Source organism: Rhea americana, unplaced genomic scaffold (assembly GCF_003343005.1).
Source record: "Rhea americana isolate MKP2758 unplaced genomic scaffold, rheAme1 scaffold_307, whole genome shotgun sequence".
NCBI classification, from domain to species: domain Eukaryota; kingdom Metazoa; phylum Chordata; class Aves; order Rheiformes; family Rheidae; genus Rhea; species Rhea americana.
Window position 1 is genome coordinate 23671 of NW_028186432.1, and position 15913 is coordinate 39583.

Consider the following 15913-nt stretch of genomic DNA (forward strand, 5'->3'; position numbering starts at 1 on the left):
TTATCTATTTGCAGCTTAGGTAATATGCTCACAGCATCCTGCTGTGACCCTGCCAGTCCATGTAAGTCAAGGAGGATCAGTCCAGATCAGCTCGCAGTTGAAAGTCTTCAGAAGAAAGGCCCAGATATTACATGTGGTGACAAGACAGTATTTTTTCTGTCTCAGCAGGARTGATCACCCTGCCTGCTTCTGGAGAGCACTGTCAATGTTGGTCTTGACACTGCAAGGACTTCTGGAGACTGGTTTGAAGAAACGAGCACTTTACTGTGCTCAGGAAATTCAAATGTGGGCCATGCAGTCCTCCAAAACCAAATYTCACTCTGTTTCTTTGAGCTATGGATTTTTTTTTTTTTTTTTGATTTCTTGTCCCACATTGCTGTGCCTGGAGGTCATGCTTGCTTGGTAAAACTGCGGCCATATTGCTGGTCCAGGGGAGCTACATTTRGCAAGTAAGTGGGTGATCTTCCAGTGAGTAAGAGGCAGTTTGCAAAATGCTTTATGTCACTCCAGCTGGATGGCCGTAGGAGGCATGTGTTGACTCAGATGGACAGGTACTACAGTGTCTATACAGGTCTAAAACTAAAGTAAACTAGAGAAAAATAGAGGCCCATATGCCRTCTTCTCTGAACTGCAAGGCTACAGAAGCTGTGAATGGTTGAAGGGCAGCTGGGAGGCCCTCCTTGGGGTGTCATTCAGCAGGCAGAAGGTTCCTCCTTGGAGAATGCCYTGGGGAGAGGACTCCAACAAGGGGGCTAGGGGAGAAAACTGGAGTGGTGCACTGATTGCTGCCTCATTATTTTTTCACTGTCAGCAACTGTCTATGAAACCCACAGGCAAAGTGTCCAGAGGAGGTTTACACAAAGGATGACAAATAGCTATCGCCCTTACTCGCTTTGCTAGTTCAACGGCTGAAGTCTGCATGGTAGGTCTCGTGGATGTGACCCTGCTGATGATCCCTGGGGATGTGAGAAAGATACCATGCAGTAAGATTTCTTTCCTTTTTCCTCACTGTGCCTTAAAAAAGTAAACAAACTCTAAAACTGCTTACAACCGCTCCCTGCCCCCATTACTGAACTATTAATTCCTTCATTATACCCTTAAATTCTACCATTTCCTAGTTTTCAAGTGGTTACATCCTGAATAATGTTCTTGTACCAAAGAGGTTTTGTGCCCGTGTGTGTCTGCTCAAGAGTGGGTGTTGTCTATGATTGTTKTGCTTGGATCTCTCTGATGTCCATCGTTAATGGCAGGGAAACAGCAGGCTATGCCACGGTGGGTTCAGCAGGATGTGTGTGTGTGCATGTGTGTATACGTGTGCAGTGGAGGTACCATGCTGCACATCAAAGGGAAAACAAATCTCTAAAATGTTTAGTTTATAAAGCATATTGTTGTTGCAGTGCAGCCCAAGGTCTTCAAAGGGGCCCAGATTTATTGTCTCGGCACAGTTCAGAGATATTTGTTGCAGATTAAAAATGGATGAAATAAGGAAGGGGGCCAGGCGTGTAAATTACTGAGTAAAAATAGGAGCTGTTACATTCTCTGGCTATATGAATTTGGATTTTGTTGTTTTCTTTTCCCTTGATTTTTTTTTTTACCCTTCCCCCTTACAGTTGTTCTTTAGAGCCAAGGGGTCATGTCTGTGTTTTCTTGTGTGGCCACATGGAGTATGTTCTGACAGCTCTGCTATCTCTTAGGTAAAAACTGAGATTATCCAGGCACGGCTCTCGGAAAGGAAAACTCACTGCAGGCAAATCTACTTTGCTTTTATTACTGGAGGTACCGTTTAATCTCAGCCCCTGACTGTTTCTCTCCCCACAACTCTTTTGCTGGGAGGAAAGTCATCGGCTCAGTACATGACAAAGAAATTAACTCTCCTCTGCAGCCGCAGATTTTAAAGCGAGAAGCAGCCATCTGGATACTACTCAGCTGGCTGCGTAGTACGGCCCAGAGAGCCTGATCTGTGATTTCCAGCTGATGGCCACGATGAGGTTTCTGTCCCCTGGGCAGGACGTGCCCAGGTGATGGCACACACAGCCTAGCGCAGTGGACRTCCACCATCCAGACAAGCTTCTGCCTCATCTGCTCTAGGTGTTTGCGCAAGGCTTCAGCCCACATTTAACCCCTCCAACAGGGACCATTTGTGTCCGATCCTGGTGCCTCGTGGCTGGTGGGGCTGGGGCTGGAGCTGAGAGCCCTGCTTGCAATCCCAACTCCCTCCTTTCAGCTGTACGCCTGGGATGATGGCAGAGGTGGCATGCCAAAAGCACGGGCTGAGACATGCGGAGTAGAAAAGCACTAAAAAGTAACTTATTTTTGGCTGTACTTGCCTACATTGAGCTCTTTCTCCCAGTTCCAGTGAAAAGGCAGAAGCTTGTTCAACCCACTGCAATTTGACTTTGCCCTGGGATGGAGGAGGCCTGTTCACATGCTGGACTGATAGAAAACTTCTGCTTATTGATTATCTCTAGACAAACCACATGCTGGCTGTATCCCTACTGGGACACTGGCTATAGTTTTTGGGGCTAAATCCTGGATCAAACATTCAGGGTAGATGGAGCTGCTTTCTCTGAAGGCTTGTGCTGAGGATGGAGAAGACAGTCACGGGGTGGGAGGTGTGAGTCCACAGCGGGAAAGTGAGGTGCTGGAGGCCTTTTAGCCAGAACTGGTATGGAGCCATTTGCGCTCAGCTTGCGGCTGTTGGTCACTGAATCACACTGGCTTTGGTTGTTCTTTGAAATTCTCACTTGTCATCAAAAATGTCTGTTTCAGAACGTAAATTCCCCTGCATAGCTCTGAGCTCCTCCTGGTAGTCTAGGGAATTTTAAAGGGCCAAGATTTATAATCTTACTTCCTGTTGCTCCATGCTCAAGGAGGGTGTTCGTGGTAAATRTGAGCCCAACTATGTAAAGTTCACAACCAGGATAGACACTTTACATGTGCTGTGACTGTGCTTGGTGTYGTGACTTCTGGTTTGGGACACTCTGTGCTGGATGAAGTCATGGTTGCCAAGTGCATGAATCTCCCATTAGAGCTTGTCTTGCAGCAATATCAGCTAGCTTTTTGGGAGCCTTCAGCTCGAGGGGTGCCCTTCTTGCCAGACCCCAGGGGTCAAGCCACACACAGTTGTGTTTGTGTTGCTAGTTAATTGCACGGGCGCTCTCACCACATCCATCTTGGCACCTCTTACCTTTGCATCCTGCAGGCAGTTGCAAAGATCACATACATTAAGAGATAGTGGTCTCCAGTGAGGTTTGTGTATAGCTTGAATATCACAGTTCTGGCATGTAAACAAAATACTGCTTGATTATTAAAACCATATTCGCTAAAGCCAAGCTCCCATGTGAGAGATATATATGCATTTAATTGCTGTTAAACTTCTGCAAATGTACTTTCAGTCAGGCACCGATATTATTTAACAYACAGATCATAACAACTACTGAAACTTAGAGCTGATGCTGGAGATGATTAATCAGACTGGGGTTTRGCCATTTCCCTGTACAATGGATTATCCATGGGCTATTTTCTTCATTTCAACAGCCAGCAGGACAATGCCATGCCCGTGCTGGCCGACTCCAGCCATCAATCCTYGCTTCAAACTCATCCAGTGGTTTCACTCGAGCTATTATTCTTATGGGAGATAAATGTTCCTCTTGACAAGCTCTCTCTTGTACTGATACCATCAAAGCTTGGTATAGCACTACAAATGCCAGCGAAGCTCCAGCGATGTAATGGGCCCTCTGCGAAGGGATAATTAGGGCAACACTGCCTTTGCCTTGGATGCCCACCTTGCCTGGTCAGTATGTCCTTGACAGCCCTGCTGACTCTCCAGCTGCTCCTTGCTGCCAGCTTAGTTGTTCAGTTCTGCTGATAACATCTGGAGTAAAAACATATACAAAAGACACAAGATTATGTTCTTTTGAGTATCTTCCTGGCCCAGCCTCCTTCCGCTATATGCTATGTTTTGCTTTGTCGACTGAAAAGAAGAGCTTGGTTAGAGTTAAAAGAAGGTATTTTGCAAATTAATGAAGCCCAAGATATCTGGATCTGATACAGACTTCCCAGGTCTTTTCAAATCCCAGTGTCATCAGAAGACATTTTACAGAGTAACTTCCAAGTCATACTGATGCTTTAGCATAGCAGAGACCAGACTTTGTTGAGAAAGCCTGGGGTATTACAAACTAGTGATTTTCTTGGGCTTTCCAAGGTGACAGTCCAAAGATGGTTGCCTTTGGCTGATTGTGGCAGGGCTTCTCCAGAAGCTGCTGAAGCAAGAAGTCTTGTGGCTTGAGAATACAGAATCATAGAATTGGTACAGTTGGAAGGGACTTCTGGAGATCATCTAGTCCAGCCCTCAAACAAGTGGCCCATACGGGAATCAAACCCATGACCCTGGCATTATTAGCACCGTGCTCTAACCTGACCTTAAATATGAACGTGAAGTTTTCTGGACTGCAGCACAGCAACAGCGTCATGGCACTGARAGAGCAGCTACCTTTGCTGCTGGATGCCTGGTTCAGATGTTCCCTGTCACAGCACCATGAAGAGCTCACAGGAAAGAAGGACGATGCACCTAATGATAAACTTCTATTTTTGCCAGTGCTTTGTACCTCATCAGATGAGTTTATTCCCCTCCCCCAAAAAAAAAAAAAAAAAAAAAAAAAAAAAAAAGAAAAAGCTCTGTGAAAATCTGAGGTACTGTTATCCTCATTTTACAGACAAACCCTCAGAGCCTCAAAAGTTTATTTGTCAAACTCCCAGTTAGACCTACGAGCATTCAGTACCAAAACCTAAGTGATTTGCTGATAACACACTGGAAATTAGATTTGGACCTTCCAAACTTCTATCTGCTGACCTTGACCCAAACCACCTTTGTCTCCCAGAGGACAGGTGAGTGCTCACCCAAGAGCCAGCCAAACAGCTTATGGCTGTTTTATAGGGCTCTCCTTTGACTCCAGCTAGTCTGGAAACTTCTGTGGCAATCAGAGGGCCTGGGAGACTAGCAGAAGGGGAGACTGAGGAGAAGGGTTATGTTCAGAAGAGATGTAACATTAAAGTCCTGACCACACACAGCAATAGATAGTCTACAACTTTTTTTTCCATAGAAATGGGGTGCCACCCTTGTTGTTTTTGGCAGTTCCCAGTGGGAATAATTATAYTGTACATGCCTTAAATAATTCCCTCTTTTGCAATGACAACTGGATGCAATTTCTTTGGAGTCTCACAAATGAAGCGCTTACATTGTTGGAAGCCATTCAGTGAATGCTGCTGTGTTTCCAGAGGTGGCTCTGTCTCAACAGAACCCCATGTGATTGCTAGARACCTTCCCATAGTCTATCATGCACTTTGGGACTCAGTCAGTGGGCAATATRTGAGAGTTCTGGGCAGGATCTTTTTGATAAATTCAAGATTCTTATTTCTACACTGCAGATTATTGAGATGATAGCTTGGCTGGGGTTACATATTCTTGTAAGCCAGAATTTGAAATGCAAGCATGAAGTTTTAAAGATTTCATATATTCTTGGGATTTGGSTCAGGAAATACCAAACCAGAACTGAAACCTGCCCTTGAGGTTTGATACTGGTTCATGCTTAACATACATATTACTTTTGCTAACCAAATGCTCCCTGAATATCTCCAAGTAGCTAAGGATGAGTCTCGAGGGGTTTTATGACATGGTTCTGTCTGATAGCAAAGGATAGATATAGCACAGCAGACCTCAACCATTTGTATCGCTCTGTGATTAAAGAGCAGGACTCACTGGAGAGGGTTGCATAGGGAATCCTCCATACAGAGGCAAAAAGTTTCAGTGGTTGTTTTTGTGGGGAAATTAYTTGGAAGCCACATGCACTGCACATGCACTAAGGTGGGATGTTTGGCAGGAAGAAGCAATATTCCTTTGGTCTGAAGACATAGGGTAATGAATAAATACTTCACCCCCCCCCCCAAAAAAAAAAAAAAAAAAAGGCTGGAGGGCATGGAGCAAAATGCCCCTCTGACAAAAGAAAGTACCGTCTCTGTCCTGCCTGAACACTGCTCTGTGAAGATCTCCAGCATATGATGCTACTTATTTTTCAGTCTGTTCTTGTTTGTAGACAGGTGGCTTGTGAAGACCTTCCTGCCAACACCTCACCAAAGTGTTCAACCACTGAGGACAGCCTGCAACATGCTGCCAGCATGCCTTTAGGTAGCTAATTAAAGAGCACGATATCTAAAAAAGACCTAATGAAGTTCTGCTCCTGCCAAGCATATGTTCAGATGATCTGTGAAATGTTCAGTGCATGAGGAGAGGAAGGAGGATCAGGAGAAAAGCCAGTGCAGCTAGGACTTGAAAAGCAAGGTCTGGAAAGGTAGACAACAGATAAAGGAAGCAGAGGAGGAACAACATGTGTTGTGGTTGAAGGAAGGAGTGGAAGAAAGAAAGAACGTGATTGTGTCTTTTCTAATTTGGGAAGGAGGCCTCACATAAGATAGCTTGTTCCAAATACCCAATTTTTGCCTGCAAACACTCCTCCTGTTCTTGGGAACATTGGAAATAATCACAGACCAAATGTCTTGGTCTCTGTGGAAAACACAGTGCTGTTATCTGAAACGAGTCAGGCAGGAGGACCAGCACATCTCCCCTTGGCAATGGTGGTGTGCTGGTGGCTGGGAGGACATTAAACCCTCTGTCCTTGCCAGCCTCTGGGTTCCTCTGAATCTGGGGGCTTACGCTTCTGGCTGCCACTGCTTCTACAGGAAACTGCACTTTTTTCTCCTGAAAGCCTGAGACTTCCTTGGAAATGGCCCTGAGCTTGTGTACAAGTGGCAGGAGGTGAAAGCATCTGAGGCTCCCCCCGTTCCCCATGGCTGGGAGACAACCATCCACATGCCACCAGAGGGGCTGTGCACCAGGGACGGGGGCAGCCCACTTCTCGGTCAGCAGCTCGTGGTGTGACACTTGGCCTGGGGTTTCGTTGCACCTCTGCAATGCCTCCCTGGCCCTGCTTTTGCTTTCCCTCCCCAGGGCCAATGTGCCCCAGGGCCCAGCACCACCAGGGGAGCTGGCACTCCTGCTGACCAGCCACCCATCACTTCAGACAAGGTACTAGTATTTCACAGGCCAGATGTTAAAATAATCCCCCACCCTCCTCTGGGTTTTGATTGATCCCTCCAATTGCCCCAGCTCCCCAGGAAAGGACTGGAGGTCTTTGCTGAGATTAATGAATCCCAGAGCAGGCTATTCATGCCTTCAGCTGTAGGTTGTTAGGAGCTGTTACGGTCTTTTAATGAGAACGTACCCCCCCCCCAGTGCCCCTCGCTACCCCACACGTCATCCTCTCCCACAGTGTCATGGGATTCAACGTGCCTTTCTATCCCCACTTTTTGGGGTGCCCCTTCTGTGCCTCCCACAACCACCTCGTGCTCCTGTGGCGTAGTGAGGTCTCATGGCCATGCTGCCTGGCATAGCCTCACCATCATGCCCCACAGATGCATACCCATGTCCCATGTGCAGGAGGACAGCTCTTGCTCATGCTTGCATGTGTTGCCTCRACTGCGGGAACTCCAGAGAAGTCAGGCATACAGAGTAAAGGGGAGTGTTTTTGAAATAGGCTTGATTTTTGTCTATGACAAGGGATTCCTGATTTAAGGTGGTGCTGACCATATTTCTCCCCAACCTCTCCTTCAGCATTTGTGGCAGTGTGTTGTTTTTAGGGGCTCTTCCTGACTTAGGTGCTAAAGATGCTGCCTGTTTCCTGAGGGACCAAATCTTGCCTCCTTGGCAGACAACTGCGGCAAACACATGAAATTGGTTCCCCTCTCCCTTGGTTTCCTTTCTCATGGGAGGTGGGGCTCCTGTCCACATATGTCCATCTAATGTCACACTGATACTTGATGCAGCTGCAGGAAGAGARCTGGAGCCCAGGCAGGTGCCCTTTGATGAGCAGCACCATCCTTCCAGCAGCTATGGGTGGAGCACAGAGGTGGCATGGAGGTACTTTTGTCTTCCTGTTGCTGCTTCCCCCTCTTTTCCTAAAACTGTGATAGTTCCTTAGCTGTCCTTATGGCAGGGCAGTCAGCCTTCYTCTCACCTTACTTAGCACAGTGTTTTGCAGCCTGAGGTTTGTGCAGTTTGTAAGACAGCCAAAGCTGGTCAGTGAACTGTGTGGAAAACAATATGAAACATAACCTTCCTACACACACATTTTCATGCATGCACTCAAAACAGGTGGAAACACAAAGAAATAAACAGTTTCTCAAAATTGAGCTCAGTTTTTATTTGGATCTGAGTACGGCTCACTGTGGTGACTGCACCGTATGATCCCTTGAGTTTATTCAAACAAGGCTGGGCAGACCTTTGACTAAATCACATTGAGAAATGATGCACTGCAGAAACTACGCAAAATTGGCAGGAAACAGGGTAAGCATATGTTCCTGAGTTGAACCAGGTGCTAAGAACCAAACTCTGCCCCATCAGGTAAAGCGGTATGATGTTGAACGGTGGCCGTTGGCCTCAGAAGAATTCATCAAGGCTGTACTGCACTGTTGTGGGTGCTGCGGGAGCATATTCTGCACAACACTGCAGGCTGGTGCCCTGAGATACTTGTAARTTAGGATTTACGGAGCGCTGAGAACAAGGGAACAATGTCTCAAACTCCACAGATCTGTAGACCTTTCTGTCTACAGGATGGGAGAGGAAAGGTGCTGAGCACACTAAAACCCAAGAGCAGCTACAGGATATGCTGTAAATTGTCTTGTTTGCTTAGTTTACAGGCAAAGAGAGAATTTGGCCCTAAAAGAGGGAGCTAGTCAAGGGGGCAGAGAGCTAGAATGAAAACTGGCAACTACTACGACTTCAGTGCTCACTCCCTGCCTGCTTGTGAGTGAGTTATACTTAACTACATCTGCCCATATCCTTCAGTGCTGTTTGTTTGTTCTTCGGGAGCAACATTAGCTATTTGGTCATCAAAGCATCAAGTACTGGTAGTAAAAGTCCTGACCTAGAAACACCACAGACTAAAATGGAGAGTTCACTCTGCTATGCCCCTCTTTGGTGTTGGCAATATTTGGAGATACAGCTCCATGTAGATGGTGCCTGTGTGGTCTAATTACCCTTCATTGATACGCTTTCCTGCCTGCTTATTGCATGTTATTTGTCCCAAGATGTGCTTGTGCATCTGTTCTTTATTTCCTGTGTATGCTTTTGTTTTCTTGCTAAATCTGAAAGGAAAGGAGATGAAATGTATTGAAGATCTTGATTTACAGCTTTAGTCTTTCATTAAGTCTGTTAAGAACTGCCTTCTCCTCTCCCCCTGCTCTCTGTCCTTTGAGATAGAAGGAAAACATCCAGTAAAAGCATAGCAAGCTGTAACATGGGCACTAAAGCAGAGACAGACCCTTGTCATTTCACAGACCTCAGCAGATAATGGGAATTCCAGGCCCAAGCTGATCCCGGGAATGTTTTTCATGATAAATTTACCCGATGAAGCAGTATCATATGCTCATGATTTGATTTTTCACAAACTCTCTTATGTCACTTCAAAGTTGGTGATAGCTGTGGTGGAGATCTATAGAGCTAGCTCAAGACACAGGTTGTCTAAAGCAATAAGGAAAAGACGGGAGCAGAACAGAGCATCTACCTGAGAAGTCAGCTCAAAGCACTGGAGGTCTGCCCATTTGACATGCACTCAACTGGTCTTTCTCCTGTGAAACTCTGCTGTCAGCTGCCAGTTTGTATCAGTGGAGCAGACCTAACCTGACTCCACGACTTGCTTCAGCATATTCCTCCTTCACTTGCTGTGCTCTGGTCATTGATGATCACTTGTGCATAAGTCATAGTGAGCAAGTGCTACCTAAGGGGAAGGGCAGAGTTAAAAGACRGGGTAAGGAGAGGATGGTTCACTGAGCAAATGTGGCCTGCACCGTACTTCAGGAGGTCATGGCCTGGATTCGACTCTCCTCTTCTCATGGTGAGATGGCAAGGCAGACTGAGCTACTTTGGGACAGGGCCAAGTCCTCCTACTCCCATTGTAGGATGTGGCAATGAGGGGATAAAAGACCTCTTACTCTGAGGACTTCCTTTAGCAAACCTTTCTAGTTTACTCAATCCAGTCAGTATCATGCGGAAGAGGAACAGTTAACAGCTGCTGGTCAAGCCAGAAGGTTGCTATATTGCAGCTTGGTGAGGAATAGTAATACGAGCAACTGATTGACTCCCAGCCCCTTGAAGAGTGACTTCTTCTGGGTGGGTAATGTCCCTCCCAAAACCTCGTACCTGGCAACCCATACTGCCTCTTAGTTCAGCTGTGCTGCTGGGATGAACAGGACTTGATTCAGCTCGGACAAGAGCGCCTCCAGGGAAGGTCGCTGAGATTCCTGTCCTGTCACAACTGAAGACCTATATGAAGAGTAGCAAGCTTTCACTCAGTGGAAATCACTCCCTAGTTTAGCAAACAGTTTCTCACTTGCATACCTCAGGCCTTGCCTCACAAAGCACTGAAGCATTGAATACCATGGAAATGGTGTTTCTCAGCCTCTCAAAAGATCTTTACCTTGAGTTTATGATGCAGCTCATCTGAACAGGCTCTACCTAATCACTCATGTTATTTGACACTGGCATGGGCTTTAACTGCAGAAGGAAAGAGAGAAACCAGCTTGTGCCCACTGACTATACGTGGCTGCTTTGACACATCCTGCTACTGCCCTCCAGGGACTGGTGGCCACGTGTGGAGGTGGGAGCAGCTCACCGCTGCATGAGGCGGCAGAGTTGCCTTAATCCAGCAGTCCTGGCCAGGCCAGTTTCTGGCAGTGGGACAGAGACCCTCGGTCAAACACCTTTGATATTCAATTTCGCTGATAAAAGAAGATGCCAAGTACGTGCAGAAGCTGCTCTCTAGCCCACGGGATACAAAACTCGCGTGCTAGGTTGGCAACCGCAGCATGTTGCTTGGTCAGAGGCARGAATGCTGCAGGGCGCTGGTGTGCCGCCTGGGAAAGCCAGTGCGACCCGTTCAGGCCCGCGGCGAGGCACGCTTGCAGCTTCCCCACTCCGGCTCGCCCGAGGAGGCTGTCYCAGCTGGACTCGGCCCGTTGCGTGGAAGATCACTGACTGTGCCACGGGACTAAGTGAAATATCATTTCCCAGCTTAACAAACAGATTTGTTATGTATACAATGCATTACCAGCACTTTCAGTATAATAACTGTTCACATGTTGTTTCCCTGCCTCTTTCACTGCTTCTTTTGTGATTCATGCCAGTTGCCCAGTTAACATTTCCAAAAAGAGGTTTTTAAGCCCCAGCTTCCCCCCCCCCCCGCCCCTCCTCCCCTTTTTGTTTGCCTGGTTTATGGGCCTGCAAGAAGTGTTTCCAATCATGATAATATCTTCATGTTTTGTTGACAAAAGGTCAACCTAGGAATAAGCCAAACTGGTTTTAGGAAAAATATTTGCTTATTTAGTAAAGGGATGTGTGTTGGAGATCAAATTTATGAGGGTGAAATTGAGTCTGGTTATTTAAAGGATTCTGAAATAGGAGCTTCCCACCCACTCACAAGGGGAAGAACAAGAGCTATAAATTGCTTTAAGTTGAAGGGAATGTAGAAATAAACTAAGTTTCTGTGCAAAAGGTAGAAGTATCCAAAACAAGAAATAAAAAGAGAGATTAACAGACAGCAGCTTGCTTACTCTCTCACACACAGCACTCATTTCACTCCTTGCAAAAGAAATGTCACAATTTGTCCCAATATCTGACCTTTCAAGTCTACAATAACCATCCTCGATTGGCCAAATGCTTTTGCAGACTCACAAAAGAAAGATCTATCAATTTAGCTGGTCACGTAAATCCAGTTTGTAGCATGTTCTTTGCTGCTTTCTCTAGCTTGACTTTAAAATTTTAGTTCTAAATCATACTCTGCAAACATGTCAATGAATAAATAACCTTACTCTTGCTAGTAGCTCCACTGAAATCAGAAATTCTTTATTGAAATTTGCATGAGCAGTGTCCCTGAAAAAGCACGTTTGAAGATCATCTCCAAAAGACCTTCACTCTCTTCACTGAAAAGACTACCCAGTAGTGTAACAAGTTGTCATCCATCTCACATACAATATGAATTTGAGGAGAGAATGTGCCATATATACACATACGTAGATGTGTATTAGAATAATTCAGGTTGGAAAGGACCTCTGGAGGTCATCTCGTTTAATCCTCAGAAACCAGGACCAACTTAGGTCAGAATTGCAGAATAGTTGGGGTTGGCAGGGATTTCTGGAAATCATCGAGTCCAACCCCACCCTGCTCAACAAGAGCCAGTGAGAGCAGGTTGCACAGGGACTTGTCCTTTGGGGTTTTGAATCTCTCCAAGCATGGAGATCACAGAGCCTCTCTGGGCAGCTGTCCTGATGCTGCAACACCCTCATGGGGAAGAATTTTTCCTAATCTCTTAGTGGAATTTTCCTAGCTGCAACTTGTGACTTTTGCCTCTATCCTACCACTGTGCACCTCTGAGAGTAGTCTGGCAAATATAGGTGTTTTTAAATATATATGTATATATGTGTGTATGTGTATACATGTGTGTGTGTGTATGTGTTTTATACATATATATATATAATATATATACAAACATATACACATATACAAATACATCATTTCTTAAGCTTCTTCTTCTATGCATTAGCTACCTTTCAATAGACAACAAGCTAAATGAAGACATGATCTGACTCAAGAGCTATCCTTGTTTCTAGTAAACAAGAGGATGGGGCCGAACTCTTCTCAGTTATGCCAAGCGACAGGACAAGARGCAAGGAGCACAAACTGAAACATAGGAAGTTTTGCCTAAATATGAGGAAAAAATTCTTTACTGTGAGAGTGACAGAGTGCTGGAACAGGTTGCCCAGAGAGGTTGTGGARTCTCCTTCTCTGGAGATATTCAAGGCCCACCTGGATGTGATCCTGTGCAACGTGCWCAGGGTTACCCTGCTTGGGCAGGGAGGCTGGACTAGATGATCTCCAGAGGTCCCTTCCAACCTCAACCATTCTGTGATTCTGTGAAACTCAGCACGACTGTGGGAAGAATCTGACGTTTTCCCCTTTCTCCTGCTGTTGCAAAGCTCCAGCTGCTTTGTATTATTTAGACACACGCCCCGTCATGGCTTGGGACATGAAATGATTTTCCTCTTTAAATGTAATTATTACAAAATACAAATTGGAGCAAGAACTGTAGTTAAAAAAAACCCTTTCTAAACATGTCTCATTGACACTGGTTGCTTGTTAGAAAACACAACAGAAAGTAAAGCAAATCTTTGCAGCTAGCACTGACAAAGACAAGTCATTCACAAAGACTTTAACTGGTTTAGGTTAATGCTACAGTCATTATAGATTTCAGCAAGTTCCAGATGGAGCAGAACTAGGATAAAGCAATGAAATCTCATTCGCTGCAAATTTTGTATTGTGTTTAAACAAGATCGTGGTATTGTTTATAAATGTTCTGAGTCTCTGTGTATAGCCACCATAGCTCAACTCCTCAGGACTGAGGAAGAGCTAGTGCAACATGTTGCTGGATACAACACTTTGCAAGTTGTGCGCACCCTCATTTATAGGCCCTTTACAGTCCTAAGAAGAATGAAGTCCAAATAGGTCCCAGCACAGAGACAAACGTGAGGAAGTTGTTTGATTGCTGGACAATCTTCTTGCTGGGAAAGCCGTTCCAGATTTCATACCCCTTCTATCCTCAGAAACAGTTCACGTGACCTAGCCTGTGAAGAGAATGTCAGAGAGAAATATATGGCCAGTGCTTACAGGCATGCAGGATATTTCTGATAAAGGAGATTAAAACATCTGTACCTGTGGGCCACATGGCTAATTCTCTCCATAATGAATATTAGAGCTCTTCTCATTCATGCTTTTCTTGTTTTATAAAATGTCAGYGGTTATTCAGTCAGAGCTGTAACCTCTTACCACTACTTCGTATCCTAAAAAGATTGCATCTTCACATTTGTCTTTGGGAAGCAAGGCAGGTACTAATCCAAGACAGGATTTTAATTACCCTAGTGCCACAACAGCTAACCAGGAAAAAAATTTGGCATGATAACATTGCATTTCCTGCCCATTTCCTATCTCTCAGTGGCCCATCCAAGTATCTGGAAAGCTTTTCTGTGAACAAGTGTTGCCCAAATTCTTCCATTTCCCACACAACAGAGATCCAGTCACCCTCCCCTGCCTGCCCAGACATCTCCCTCATCTCCAGGGAGCCAAGAYGCTTGATGGCACCTTTCAATCCAGGCTGCCAAAGCTCTTTACAAACATAGTGGAGTCCTAGACCCAGTAAAGGAGATGAGAGTTTGTCAATGTCTTTCAGAGAGATAATGTTTTCACTTACTAAGTGCTTCTGTGTTCCTGTGAAAATAACCACATTTTACCAGTGGGCAAATTGGGCAGCAAGAARTAAGTGCCGTAGGAAAGATATGAGATTGCAAGTGGGTCAGGATAAAAGCTCAGTAACTGACTCTGCTTGGGTCTGAGCCTGAGCCATCTCATACTGATCTACATAAGCCGAACAACAGAAGAGACTCTGCGGAGTGTCAACGCTTCACGGTGTGTTTCCTTGTATGACTGCTTCACAAGGGCAGATGACAGTTCTCAGGCAAATCTGCTAATTTGGAGAGAGAAAACGGTTTCATCTGTTTTGTGGTGAGAAACACCTGAGAAGCCAAGAGAGCTGTTTCAGGAGGAGGCACAAAGAAGTCCGGGTACTCACAGCTGTTCTTTCAATGCTGCAAAACAGATCATCWTTCCTCCACCGACCCCATTATAATTACACACTCTAGCATGTAAGAGCCATTAGGATGTTACTGGCTTGCTGTTGTGGAACAGTCTGGATTGCATTTTCTTGAAGAAGTGTAAAGGGAATAGAGGTGGTTATTTATGATTGGGGAATAAAGAGATGAATGAGTAAATTATGAAGATTTCACATCAATATTCTCCTGGGTTTTTTTTTTTTTTTGCAAAGAAACATCACCCCTGCTCAGTCATGAGCTGATGGCTTTGCCATTTGCTAGCTGAAGTTCATGAGAGCAAATTGCAGCACTTCCCTGACTCTGCTCCGAGGGAGAGGTGCGGCCAGCTCCCCCCGGCTCCCTTCCACCGTTCCATTTCAGGCTGCCAGCTCAGTACCCAGCAGCCTGCACAGCTCTCTCCAAAGGGCAAACATGTCTCCTGCCCAAAACAGCTTACAGTCTGGGAGCCAACTCGTGCAGCTAACTGCTGGCAGAGGCAGGATTCCAGCCTGTAGAATCAGTTTGGGCCTGGACCTAAACCAGGCAACACCTGGCTTAGCCAGAAATATGACCTACTTTATTTTGCAGTTTTGTCTTTGATGGCTCTTCAGTGACATGCTCCAAAAGAAAAGGGGTAGCTGAAAGGCAGACCCCCAATAAAAACGATTTTGGTTCAGATTCCACCAGGACTGAAGGTCCCATTCATTCAAAGTTCAACAAAACTTCAAAGTATAGATTCAAGTTCAATTCCTATTTGGAGACAGAAGAGAGAAAACCATGGTCCCGGCTGGTTTCTGGTTAAGTTCAACTCCCTGAAAATTTGCTTCTTCAACTTAGGAGCAAGACAGAAGTACCAACGGAGTTTGGGAGGAAGGCTGAGTTGGAGGTGGCTCTGAGGATGAAGGTTAGCAGAGAAACTGGCTCAGCACGATGCAATTCTGCTCCCCAGGGAGCAAAGAGCTTGAACTGAACTCAAAATACAAGTGGAATAATGACAGGACAGAGGAAGGGCAGCAGAAACAAAGCAGACCAAACTGAATCTGGTGGGAAAAACAATGCAAGATCATATTAAAGCAGGAAAAGAGATTTTCAAGGGAAGACTTCAGAAGGTGTCTGCTAGTCTTTGCCTTCTGTGTGGGGAGAAAATAATCAATTGCCAGATAGA